Genomic DNA, 12,177 nt, shown 5'->3' on the forward strand with positions numbered 1-12,177 from the left:
GACTACACCCTGCAGCTGTGAGCCAACATCAGCCCTGCTGTCCTTAGTCGCCTTTGTCAGGGATGTTGTCACAGCAGCGAGAGAGTAACTTAGTACACGATCTCAGTGTCACCACGGTAGCTATGGTGCCGTGGCAGCAGCAGTGAGACGGCTAATAGGAAGACATTGGCTTCTGGAGCTCGCACCAGAAGCGAAGCCGGCAGGATGCGTGTTTCACCTGGGACGCAGAGTTTCCTTCTCTGTGTCTTTAGGAAAGGATGGAGACCGTCAGCTGGCTTTCAGTACGGTGCCAGCTCCAAAGCGAGTTGGAAACTTCCAGGAGGTTGCTGTTCAAGCTTCATCTGAACGTTCGGCTTTGGGTTGGCACGTCCTCCACCCCTGGCATACAATGCAAAGTAGAATACTGGGTGTGAGTGTCAACCTGCCACCGAGGAGGATCCTAAACAGAAGGAAGAGAACCAAGACGCTGGCATTGCTGAGGGAGGGAGGGTGGGAGGGAGGGAGGGAGGGAGGGAGGGTCTGAGTTTTCTCATCTACTTGGTAGCACATCCATAAAGCTCCCTCCCTGGGAGCTCCATCAGCAACCTGTGCCTCTCCATTCTGATGCATTGGAATCAACGTCTCTGACATTTTCCTCCGATGAAATATGTAGAGGTACAGTGTAAAGTTGGCGTTTAAAATGCCCTGTCTTTTTCTCTGAGAAATCAACCATATGTAAGTCATGGAAGTAATTTTATGGTTTATATGAGCATCTTCCAAAGCCCCAGTGCTGAAAGCTTGGTCCCCAGGGTGGTACAGTTGGGAGGTGATGGAGCCTTCTAGAGATGGGGGCTGGCCTGAGGCCCTTAGATCACTGGGCATATTGTCCTCTAAAGGAATTGTGGGATTCTGGTCACCTCAACTTTGGGTCTTTTTTGCTCCTTGAGTGTCACTTTTGCCACAGCAGTTGGTCCTGCTGTGATGGACTACTTCACCATGGGTCCAAAGAAACTGGTCCAATGAACATTTTCTCTTTGTAAAGTAATGATGACCTGTATTTTATTATAGTGGTGGAATGCTAACAACAATTGATTTGAAGTTTTCTACCTTTAAGATGTCTCTCCATTTAGCCTGGCCATAAGAACTTAAGAATGAACCATGTCTTCATGGTTTGGCATATGTTGTACCATTGGAATCACTTTTGGCTTTTGTGCCTTAGCTTACCCCTAGGATTGGCTTAACATAATCATTTGCCAATTCTATAAATTATAGCTGCCACTTTGGGCTATATCATTTGCCCCAGAGGGAACCAGCTATGAATAATCAACACTTACATCTCTGTTCAATTTGTTCGTTGGTTGGTTGGTTAGTTGTTTTTTTTTTTTTTAACTTTAATTTAATTTTTGAGACAGGGTCTTGCTTTGTGGTCTCAGATGGAACTCCCTGTGTAGACCAGGCTGGCCTTAAATGCTAGGATTAAAGACATGTGCCTTCACACTTGATCAAAGCTCCTTAATAGGCTACCATATGTATCCAAGCAAAAAGGTGTTTTCTAGTATAGATGTTATTTTCTTAGTAATGCAGAAATTCTAAATATAATAGTGTAGTTTATAATGTAAATACCAAGAGTCTGTCAGCCTTCAACACAAGGTACATCCTAGGCTATACTCAGGCAACAAGATAAATAGGAGTTGTTCTCCTCACTCTTAATTTAGTCTTTCTGAGTAAACAGATTTATCATGTACCTATTTATAAGCAGTGTTAAAGTGGAATGGGTTTTTTCTAAAGCAAGAGCTAATTTCAGTTGCATTCTGGGGCATTTCTCTCTAAGCCAGTCAACATTTATCTAGATATTTCCATGTGCTTTTTAAAATAACATCCAATATAAATGAGATATAACATATGAATGCAACCCTATGAGATCCTTCAACTGAGGAAACCATGAGGAGCTAAAACATAAATAGCTTGAGAACTACACTCTGAACTTTTGGATTTTGTGAGAGAAAAAATCTCTAGGTTAAAATAGGTCTTTGTTTCTTCCCAAAAGGCCAGCTTGGGCAACTTAATGAGGCCTTGTCTCAAAATAAAAGGTAAAATCATCTGGGGATATGGGTCAATGGTAGAGCTCTTACATAGTATCCATAAGGTCCTGGGTTCAATCCCCAGTACCAAATAAAAAGAAGTCTAAATACATATGTGCATTTGTGCATGCACACACAGGACTAGCGATTGTATATGTCTTTATATATGACTCACGCATATGTATATATGAGTCAGCACTCCCTCCTGGCTGACGTAGCAGGCTATGCCCTTCGCCGGAGAGTAAAGAACATATGTAAAGCATATGGCCTTCTCTGGAGGAACGAAGTCTCCTTTGTACCTAAAGTGGAGTTGGGTTGGGGAAGATGAGAAAAGGTACCTGGATGAAGCAGATGGTAGGGTTGTGAGGCAGGGGACTTCAGAGTAGGCATCCTGGTCCAAGCTCCAGGAGGGGGCTGATGAAAGTGTCACAGTAGGTGATATAAGAGATGCTGGGATAAAGTCTGCTGCCTGGGTGGACTGTAGTCAACCTTGAATTAGCTAAGAATAACTCTGCCTTAACTAAAACTTTATTCTAGATAAAGTGCAAAGGAGAAGGGAGCATTGTAGTCCCCAAGGTGTGGTTCGGGCTCAGCAAACCTCATGCAGTTTTCTACGAACACATGTACAGAAGCTCAGTATTTTGAGATGTATCTAACATTTCATTCTGTTTCCCACCTCCCCACCCCCTTTCTTCACGACTTCACCCAGTGACAGCTTTCCACTCTGGCAGGAACAGTCAGCCCATTGCCTGAACAATGAACAATACAGACTATGCTTTTACCTGCCAGGTCATGTTTTTATCCACAAAGGCTGCTTAGCATCTGAACACAAATCAGCAAGTGGCACCTTCGTTCCTGAACAAATTGTTATGAAGCCATGTAGTAGAATATTTTAAGGTGTGTTGCTTTTGTTTATGTTGCATTTGTTTAACTCTGTGAAGCTGTGTTACTGTGCCTGTCTAAAACACCTGATGGTCTAATAAAGAACTGGCCAATGGTGAGACAGGAGAAAGGATAGGTGGGGCTGGCAGGCAGAAAGAATGTATAGATGGAGAATCTGGGAGGAGAGAGAGCTAGCAGCCAGAGAAGGAGGAAGACTCCAGGGGCTAGCCACCCAGCTACACAACCAGCAAGTCACGGAGTAAGAGTAAGACTTACAGAAATAAGAGAATGGAAAAAGCCCGGAGGAAAAAGGTAGTCAGGATAAGTTAAGGAAAGCTGGCAAGAAAGAAGCCGAGTTAAGGCTGGGCATTCATAATTAAGAATAAGCCTCTGTGTGTATTTATTTGGAAGCTGGATCGAGGGCCCCCTCAAAGAGTAAAATACCAACAACAACAAGGCCAAACCTGTAAAGGCCCTGATAACACACCAGAAGAGCTCAAGCCTGTCAAACTGAATCATTAGTGTATGTTTGACCAGTAGCTGGAATTTAAAACACAGTTATTTCAACAATCTTAGTAAATGTTGTATTATTCATTCGGAAAATGGAGATAGTGATTAAAATTATGAAATTGGAACTAATCAAAGCACCCAGTTATACTCTTGCCCTGCCCTGGCTCTGTAAATTTAGCCTGTTACTTTAGCTTCTGTAAGCCTCAGTTTCCCCACTTGGTGACCAGTATCTGGTGCTTCATGAGGCTTAATAAATGTCCATTAGCACTCGGCCCCTCACTCACTGGTCACAGAACTTGCTCACTTAGTTCCTTTGAACTCCTATGAAGTGGGTGGGTGTGGTGGTTTGGAGGAAAATGGCCCCCAAAGGGACTGGCAATATTAGGAGGTGTGGCCTTGTTGGAATAGGTGTGGTCTTGTTGGGGGAAGTGTGTCACTGGGGAGGCGGGTTTGAGGTCTCATATATGCTCAAGCCATGCCCAGTGTCCCAGACCACTTCCTGTTGCCTGCATATCAAGATGTAGCCAGCACCATGTCTGCCTGCATGCTGCCACGTCCTACCACGATGATAATGGACTAAACCTCTGAAAACGTAAGCCACCCCAATTAAATGTTTTCCTAAGAGTTGCTGTGGTCATGGTGTCTCTTCACAGCAATAGAAACCCAAACTAAGACAGTGGGACCCCTGCTATTGCCCTCATCTGATGTTGACAAACGAGCTTCAAAGAAGAGTCAAGTCCATCAGCTAGGACTCCAGGCCCCAGAGCTCCTTCCTCAGAACCCCGCAGTGCACCCATAGCAACGGGGCAGCAAAGGCTGGAGCTCAGAAGCTTCCTGAGGGGCAGTGTGTGGTCCTCTGCCCAGTCCCCCGTAGTCTCAGGCTGGACGGGGCTGTGAGGAGTCAATACAGTGAGTTTAACAAAGTTACACTGACCCAATTCAAAGAACTGCCTTTTCCTCCCAGATTTAGCTTTCCTGCCTCTTACACTAAAATAATTTTAAGAAACGATGACACCCATGGTAGCTCTTTTCTTTTTTTTGGGGGGGGGGGGGTGGTTAGCTGTACTTACATAGTCCAACTTTGGAAAAACCAAAGCGAATCACCAGTTTTGTTCTGGAAACCTTGTAACCCAAACTCTGAGAATCAAGTGAGGTGTTCCACATGCCAGTAATCCTAATCCCAGCATTTAACAGATGAGGGGGTATTGGTCAGCCTGAGCTCTGTCATGAGACTGGCTTAGAACACAAGGTAACAAGAGAGAAACGGACATAACTAATCTGCAGCCATATTGTTATTTACATAGTAATAATTTAAGTTTACAGTGTCATTTAGTTTACCTAAATTAAGGTTAAAATTAGGTATTTGGATTTTTATGCAGTTGAAATTTCATCTCTTGCTTTATCATCCAGGCTACCATTTCTTGGGTTTTTTTGTTTGGTTGGTTTTTTTTGTTTGTTTTGTTTTTTACAGAAGTTATATACCATTCTGGGAATCTGGCACAGTCTGTAGATTTCTTATCCCACCTCCACCCCTAAAACACATACATAAAGTGGATTCACACTGGCTAACTGAAAAACTAACCATGTAACTCTTTTTGTCTGTTTGTCGTAGATATGTTTCTTCATTCGACTTCAGGATTTATCTAGGTGAGGTTGAGGTCATAATAGACTGGGTGAGAGATTCTGGATCAGAACATACTTTTTTGTTTGAGGGGCTCAGAGGACTGAAATTTGATCCTGGGGCTCATTAAGCATATGCTACCACTGTGCTATGTCCCCAACCACAGGACATTTCTTTGGTGACATGCACACTTTGTATGGTTTAGGGACAGAATCAATATATAATAAACATTTAGGATGTATTATTAGAATGCACTGTGTTAATAAGCTAGGAAGTGAGGACAATGAATGCCATCATACCAGTATTTAGGTTAAATTTCCCTGCTGACATGAGACAGTGAAAGAATGCACAGCTCTTCCCTTTGTCTTCCTTTCTCTAATGTGAGAACTGGGTGTGAACAAATGAGAAGAAATGGCTTTTCTCACAGCATGCAGCTAGTCTGAAGAAGTTGCCACCATGGGCAGCCATGGAGTCAAATATTGTGGCTGGATTTTCTTTCTTTTTTTTTTTCTTGGAAGTCTGGTCACTGTGACCTTCATAGTTAAGCAGGAAAAGATAAGGGCAATGAAGTCTGATGGGGCAGGATGCAAGCTGATCACTCAGGCCAAGGAGGGAATTGCTCCCCTCTGACTTCTCCCAACACCCCAGGATAACATTACATGATTAGCTAGGCCTGCCTTGAAGAGCTAGCAGCCCTTCTTCTGAATCAGTGGGTGCTGTCTGTGGCCAAGGGAAGGACTGCAGGCCAGGAGGGCCATGGAGCTCCAACGCCCTTCTGCACCAGAGCCATGGCCCTTCTGTTCTGAGCCTGGCACCGCAGGGCAGGAGACAGCCTCCTGCTGAGGGGCTCCCAGCCACTTGGGAAGAGCACTTCCAAAGCAGAATAATGGGCTTCAGTTTTTCCACTGCTGAGTTGTCAGGGCCATGCAAACAGACCCTAGCCTTCTAAGACTGAATAGATACTCAGGAAATGGTCCACGCTGGTTTTCTCACGTTTCCTCTTCGGCTTTAACTGGTAGCTTCTGTCCGATAGGAGACAGACAGAGGACACAAACAGTGCTTGCCAACTTCCCACTGCTCCTATGGCAGCTTTGGCTGTAAGCCCTGGGGCACTGCACCCATGCACTTCTGTCTTCGGTTGGAAAAGCGAGAGCAGAATGTGGCAAACGGGCTTCCATCAGAGCAAGTCATTCACATAGAGAAGAGTGTGCTGTGTCCACACGAGCAAGACAAATTGGACGAACTAAAGTCTGCTGCATGTGGACAACCCCAAGATAACCAAGGGTCCAACTGAGGCAGGATAGGAAGGGAAAAATTAAGGGACATGAGGGAGAAGTCTGGCTCAGTGTCAGAAACTTCAACCCAGCGGATATAACCAAGATTACCTACGGATTCCCTGCTGTCTGCTAAGACATCTCAAACAAGAACAAGAAAAACTACTGCTTGCTCATGGTCAGGATGCTTGTGGAATTGAGTGTTACAGTATGAGCATATCTCATTCCTCCCTAAACCCAGTGAGTGAGTGAGTGTGTGTGTGTGTGTGTGTGTGTGTGTGTGTGTGCTTTTGTGTGTCCCCATAAGTCAATGCCACATGTGTGCTGGCACAAGTGGAAACCAGAATAGGGTATCCAAACCCCTGGAGGTGGAGCTCCAGGTGATTGTGAGCCACCCAACATGGGTGCTGGGACCTGAACTCAGGTCCTCTGGAAGAACAGCAAGCACTTTGAACCACGGAGCCTTCTCTCTAGCCCCAAGGAATTCCTTAACATGACAAGTAAAGCAACACATAGTTTTGTGCTTAATTTAAAAATTTTGCTTTATCTTCGAGCCTTGTTGTCCATCACAACCCTCGCACGATGTAACTTACAAAGCAGCAGCTCTTATGTATCCCCCTTGTGAAGACGCTGAAGTCCCTCTCTCCTGCTCTCTCACTTCTTCCCAACCCCCTCACCGCCCAAGGTATGTGCTCCCCTCGTTTCTCCTTAAAATCCCACTCACCTTGCTTCACTCTGACTTGTACTGGATTCTTGTAACAAGGCTCTGACTTAATCTGAGTGGAGGTCCGTGAGACAACCAAATGAACCATGGGCCCTGCTTTATTCTGGTTTTTAAATTTGATTGATTTTGTCATCTGACAACATCATACGAGTATACAATATATTCTGATCACTTTTCCCCTGATACTTCCCCTTATCTCCCTCTCAGCTCTATCACTTATACCCACTTCCTGCCTTTACCCCACCACCCCATCGAACCAACACACACACACACACACACACACACACACACACACACACACACACACACACACTGTCTCTATGTTAGGATGTCAGCAGGCCAGGCAGGTCTACAAGCTCGTGTACAGACAAATGCCCCATTCTTTCCTAGTGTTTTAATTGCAAGACCCTTTTTGACAGGCAGCAGCTGCAGAATGCTGAGGCCACTCAGCCAGGGACCCCAGGTCTGTGAGAGTTGCACACAGGCACAGCATCTCGCTTGTCGCACAAACAAGATTCAAAACAGCTGGTCACCCAGATACTTAAAGTGATAGGAGGAAGGCTTATTTCCCTAATTTTTGTTTGACTTATATATTTTAAAAGTTTCTACAGGGTTGGGGACATTGCTCAGATGATAAAGTGTTTGGGAACCTGAGTTCAGTTCCTAGGACTCACATAAAATGTTAAGCTTGGTGGCATGTGTTTGTAATCCCAGCTCTGGGGAGGCCTAGACAAGAGGATTCCTGGGGCTTGGTGGCCAGCCACCTAACTGTTCTAATTAGCAAGTTCCAGGCCAGTAAGAAACCCTGTCTCAAAAACAAAGGTAGATGGTACCTGAGGAACATCAGCCACGGTTAATCTCTGTCCCCCATCCACCGACCCACACATTTCTACTGTGATTTTTAATTCCAATTACATTTCATTGTAATTAGCTATAATCTCTCTCTCTCTCTTTTTTTTTTTTGACTTCTAAACCCATTAGCTCTGTGTTCAATCCCAACTTTGAGCCTCCATTGGAGACTCATTCTGTTAGAGCATGGTCCTGGATGTGAAGAAAATTCTGAGTGCTTGTGAGAACACTCCAAGAAACAAGACAAGAGTTCTGTGACCTGTTTCCTCAAAACATGGAATTGTTCTTGGGATGCGTTTTCAAGCTCTTCTCAGTTGGAGCTGATAGGATTGAGTTTACTTCAGATTAGTCATTATTGTTTGCTGTTGGCCTTCAATTAAATGTTCAAACTATCCTTTACATGCCTTTGTGGAAAAACATGTTTTGCCACCTGTGTGCATCTTGTCCTTGTGATTGTATACAGCTTGAACTCATGAGAACTTTACTCATGTGATCTTTCTTAACCTTCAAAGTATAAATGGTCTGATGCTCTGAATAAAGTTGGCTATTGTGTGAGACTTCAGTCTGCCTCATTTATCGGTTCCATTCTCCCACTGTCTCTAGAGCAGTGACACATTCCACTTCCAAACTATCCCGTCATCTTTCTGGAATGGAGGAAATGCCCTGTGTTTGTGCTGTGCTGTCTAGGGACTGGTGGCCACATATGACTGCTGGTCTGCGAAATGCAGCTGGCATGTCTGAGGAACCAACTGTCTTATTAACTGAAAACAGCAAAGCCACATCAGCTTCCGTGTCCTTTATGTCACAAGGCTGAGTTTATTTGTTTTCCCATCTAGGATGAGGTCTTGGAAACATGCCCTGAAGAGTTTGTAGCTCCCTGTGTATCCCAGGTTGGCCTCCTGAGTGTTGGGATTCCAAGAGTGAGTCACCACACTGGCTTCACCAGCGTGTTCCACTTGAGCATCTAGAAAGCATTCCCAAGTAACATAACAATTGTCCTCCTTCTGAGGCAGAGTGTTGACTCTCTTTCTTAAAGACCATTGAACACAATTCGAGAATGTCACTTTGCCATCCTTCACTCAGCTGTAGGAAAAGTAACACAAGCTTACCCTTCTAATAAGGAGCTAGTAGCTCAGACTCTGTCTTGGGGTTGTGCTAATAACCTGATACCTCCACAAGCATCCTCATGGGCAGCATTCCTGAGGTCTTTTCCTCTCTCTAAGTGGCATAACATACCCTTCTTAGATAATAACATTTCAAGCATCTAGTTTTTGCAGAGCCAAGAGCAACATGGGAACGAGGAAATTCCATCAGTGAGCCAAACAACTTCTTGGCGGCAGCAGTCACGGCTCTTTATCTGTTTCCTTAGTTCTTAGCATAGATTTTAATAAGTTTTTCTCTGGACGGGTGGCTTAGTACAACAGCAGCCCAGTTCTGTGTCTCAGAAGTGACGCTGCTAACACCATAGCAGAAGTTTCTCCTTCAAGTGCCAAGCACCCTGGCAGTTGTCTATGTGAGAAGATATGTTATGAAAACACACAGTCTATTCGATTACATCTTAGACTTATGAAGCAAGTAATATAAGAACTGCAAACCCAGGCAGGGACTATAGCTCAGTGGTAGAGCACTTGCTCTACCACTCAAGGTCCTGGGTTCTAGCCCCAGCACTGCAAAAATAAGGCCCTTCAGACTCATCCCACTGCTTGAGCACTCTCTGAAGGAAGTGGTGCTGTGTGTTTAAAAAGACTATGGGTTCAGAAAAGAAAAGAACATGTCCGTTTCCCAGCAATTTGTATCCCTGTTGCGTTCATTAGTTGCAATAGACATCATTTCATCCTGGCCAGTCCTTTCCATCTTGTCCTGTATCTCCCCACTGTACTGGCAGACAGGTAGTAGAGTCACTGCCTGCTCTTACTGTTCCTGTGGTCAGGTGCATCATTTTCAACAGCCCACACCCCCTCGATTGTGGCTTAAAGGTGACAGGGATATGTCAGCTTCTAGTTTCCATCAGCTTTCCTCGTGGTCATCTTACACTGATCCACCAGCTCCCTCATTTAATCCCCTCCGTTAGCCTCACTGTTCAAGTTGTAGCTACTCGAGATCCTAGAACCTCACCTGTTCTAACTCCACTTCTTAGTATTAAAAACACACCTGAGACCCCAGTTCATGGATAAATACTACAACCACAAAACCAGCATGCCATGGAGGAAAGAACTTGGTACCCTAGGGTATATAGACATGTCTTTAAGATCCCTGTATATAGCCCTGGACAAGTTATTCCACCTTCCTGAGGTCCAGTTACTGCCCTGTAAACTGCTGGGAAAGGGGACAGGAATTGCTTTGCTCTTTATGTTATTTTTGTTTCTTTTTGAGATTGGGTCCCAAGTATCCCAGGCTAGCTTCAAATGTGTTTGCTGCTGAGAATTTTGAACCACTGATCTTGCTCCCAAGTGCTGGGATTACAGGCAAGTGTCACTGTGATTGGCTCTCTGCTCCTCTCTTCCCCTCCTTCTCTCCTCCCCCTTCACTATATAGCCCAGCCTGCCCTTGAACTCACTATGTGCCCAAAATATCCTTCAAACTGTGATCTTCTTGCCTCTGATCTCCCTAGTGCTGGCAATAGGTGTGTTCCAGGACACCGGGCTGATCCCCAGCTGTTCTAAGGAGTGTTTACTGAAACCAAATTACAGGAAAGGACAGGTGGCGAGCGGCCCTATAGTGCAGCTGTGCTGTTGGTATAGCTCATGAGGAGGGGACCATTTACCATCCAAATGAAGGTGCTTTTCTGAGCATGGAAGAGACTGTTACCAATACATGTGCTGGGTTAAAACCCGTTTCTTAGAGGAAACGAAGCTATCAGCTATGACTCTCACTACAGGATTAGTGTCAGGCATCCTGAGTCACCCCAGAGAGCACTACCTAGTCTTGGGCTGTTTGTAATGTTGCTCTTAATTGCTCTTGTTGACTCAAGATCTCTGAGTGGAAAGATGATCTAACACTGTAGCTCCGTCTCCCTGTAGTTCTCCCAGAATCCTGAGGTAGGGTGGCATTTTCAACAGTTGAATTTGAATTTCACAGGGACCCTTGGTTCCTGCCACATGGTTGAGGCTTGGCATTTGACCCACCCAGGAAGGCTATCCTGATACTTGATATAAGTGCTGCCTGGAAGTGGGCCAGAGTGCAGCATCATGCAGTGTCTGCAGGGGGCATGCGTGGTGAAGCTATCTCCATGTAGATGTGCCTGCCTCTGAGCCACAGCTGCTGGTGGGGAGGGGTTCCACTCGGCTGCTGCCCTTTCAGGAGCACACTGGCAGTTTGCCCTTCCATGAGGCCACAGTCTGGAGGTTCCCTGATGGCGTGGGGAGACAAGAAACATCTTAGTTGACTGGGGATTTCCTAGAATATGGAGTCTAACAAAGAAGTGAATGACAAAGACAGACATTTGCAATGAACAAAAACAGTACCCTCCGCACCAAAAATACTTTCCGAGCTATGTCAGCCAAACATAAACATTACCTCCGATCCCCACTGATAAAACGCTCACTTCCCTGCTTCTTCCATAGGAAGGCTGTGGAGTGAGATAAAGCCGGGTAGCACTACCAAGGACAAACATCTCGGCATCCAATAAACTCGAGAATGTTTCTCTTTTTGTTTGCAAGGCTGGTTGCTATTTCCTGCGTGCCTCGTGTTTATTGACGCGCGGGCCCCTCCGGTGTCCAGCAGCCATTTCCACACCGCAGTGATGGACCTTGCACCTCTGCCAAGTGGAGTCGGAGTGAGAGATAACAGCCAGCTACAACAATGGCCTTCCTCAGTCCCTTGCCCAGAAAGCCCTGGCACCATGGCCTGAGAATCCCTTATCGGCGGTGCCCTGGAAGGCTCCGAGGTTCTGGAAGCAGAGTGGAGACTTGCCAGACAGTGATAACAGGCGGGTGCCACCGAGAGCCAGACGGCCGACGGCCACTGGACATCAAGGCCCCACCTGGCAGACAGGCAAAAGGAAGAGGAGATAGAGGAGTCCGTTTGCACAGGGTTTCCTGGTCCCTGGAGATACACTGTCAACACAGTTGAATGCCCCTGTGCTAGCCAGAAGGACAAAGTTTATTTCTGGATCATTCATGAGTTCATCTTGAGGAGAGAATGTGTTTTCTGTTGTTCTTAGAAAAGACACATGAGCCAGGATTGATGGTGCAGGCCATTAAGCACCCAGAAGGCAGAAGCAGACCCATCTCTGTGAATTCAAGGCCAGCCTAGTCT

General features: G+C 45.5%; 1 long non-coding RNA gene across 1 annotated transcript in view; it reads left to right on the plus strand.

The window, feature by feature from the left end:
• Positions 1-4,114: 4,114 nt before the first annotated feature.
• Positions 4,115-12,177, plus strand: part of LOC131911202 (uncharacterized) — a 39,139-nt gene continuing 31,076 nt past the window's right edge. The window contains exon 1 of the long non-coding RNA XR_009379296.1: positions 4,115-4,361. This is a non-coding gene — a long non-coding RNA (uncharacterized LOC131911202). The remainder of the gene's footprint in view (positions 4,362-12,177) is intronic.

Source organism: Peromyscus eremicus, chromosome 5 (assembly GCF_949786415.1).
Source record: "Peromyscus eremicus chromosome 5, PerEre_H2_v1, whole genome shotgun sequence".
NCBI classification, from domain to species: domain Eukaryota; kingdom Metazoa; phylum Chordata; class Mammalia; order Rodentia; family Cricetidae; genus Peromyscus; species Peromyscus eremicus.